This window comes from Branchiostoma belcheri, unplaced genomic scaffold, assembly GCF_001625305.1.
Source record: "Branchiostoma belcheri isolate BF01 breed outbred unplaced genomic scaffold, Haploidv18h27 scaffold1, whole genome shotgun sequence".
NCBI lineage: Eukaryota > Metazoa > Chordata > Leptocardii > Amphioxiformes > Branchiostomatidae > Branchiostoma > Branchiostoma belcheri.
The window spans coordinates 2,954,481-2,955,888 of record NW_017802379.1 but is presented as its reverse complement, the minus strand read 5'-3'; the positions used below and the strand labels follow the sequence as shown (position 1 = coordinate 2,955,888).

The window sequence follows — 1,408 nt, the reverse complement described above, 5'->3', positions numbered from 1 at the left end:
TCTCCTTGCAAGGAAAGATTTCTTGAACTAAGATCTAACTGTTCTTGTAGTAAGAAAACCATTCTCCCCACAAGAAAAGACTTCTTGAACTAACATCTAACTGTTCTTGTGGCAAGAAAACCATTCCGTACAGAAGAAAATATTTCTTGAACTAAGAGCTAACTGTGCTTGTAGCAAGAAAATCATTCTGCCCACAAGAAGAGATTTCTTGAACGAAGAGCTAACTGTTCTTGTGGCAAGAAAACCATTCTGTACACAAGAAAAGATTTCTTGAAATAAGAGCTGACTCTGTTCTTGTAGCAAGAAAACCATTCTGCCCACAAGAAAAGAAATACAATGTATATAGTGCTACCTAAATAGAAAATGGACAATAATGTATAGCAACTAAATGTTATTTTGAAAAGCATTTGGACAGTACAGAGATTTTATTTTCATATTGATTTTTGTACAATGTATCTAATTAAAAATATCAGTCCATCAACATTCTTGGAATGGAAACAGTTTAACAGTAGCTTTCAAAATATCATAGGATGTAACTAACATTAGCCATTATGATTTCAGAATACAGATCGTATCACATTCTGATCAGAAACATATTCAGCAAAAACTGAAGTTTTCGCATCATAGAATTGGCAAAGTCACACCCTTTGGACACCTGAAAACAACAGGAAAGACCTGTGTTAGTTTGCATGCGTGTACTGAAGGCAACAAGTCAAAAGAGGATGCTAAAATACTATTTTTATTACTTGGAGTAAACAATTTAAAATTATATTAGAAATCACTGTAATAAACTTTACTATACAATACACCAGAGATATATGATTTGACTTTGAAATCAACCCCAATGGCGTTGTAACAATATCTGGGCTATGAAGTCTGAATACAATGTCAACAGATCTTATAGGTGGGGAGGGGGGCGCACTTACCTTCAATCTGTTTGGTTTCATGCTTTTTCTGTTGCAAAGTTGGTTTCCTCAGCAAGCTGACCACGATCACCATTGCTTCACATGTACACAAGGTCCTTTTTAATTTGATTTTGACTTCAAATCTGACATGAGTCAGTAACTGACAAAAATAAGTAACCAGCGCGGCTCCCACATCTGACTTGTGTTCAAAACCCCCTAACTGCATTCTGGGATTTGAATCAACCAATCAGGGGTTCAGAAAAGGTCACATGACAAGAAAAAACTAGAAAAAAGTTCTTACATCATCTTGAACATTACCAGGCAGAATAAGAATCATCTTTCTTAAACTTTATGGTATTTTCTTAAATGTTGCTAAGAAAAACAAGAATGGCCTTTCTTAAACTTTCTAGGGAAGAAAATCAAGAATGTTTAAGAATATAATACTAGCCATATCTTCAGCCTAATCAAAGATCAATTTATATCAGACTTTCTTGGTTTTTTTT

At 34.3% G+C, this 1,408-nt stretch overlaps 2 protein-coding genes across 2 annotated transcripts in view; one reads left to right on the top strand and one right to left on the bottom strand.

Annotated features, from left to right (window-relative positions):
- The window catches only part of LOC109464726 (serine/threonine-protein kinase Chk2-like), a 145,298-nt gene that overhangs the window by 59,835 nt on the left and 84,055 nt on the right, over positions 1–1,408 (bottom strand). The gene's annotated exons all lie outside the window — the stretch shown is intronic.
- The window catches only part of LOC109464705 (leucine-rich repeat-containing protein 4C-like), a 71,655-nt gene that overhangs the window by 31,933 nt on the left and 38,314 nt on the right, over positions 1–1,408 (top strand). The window lies entirely within an intron of this gene.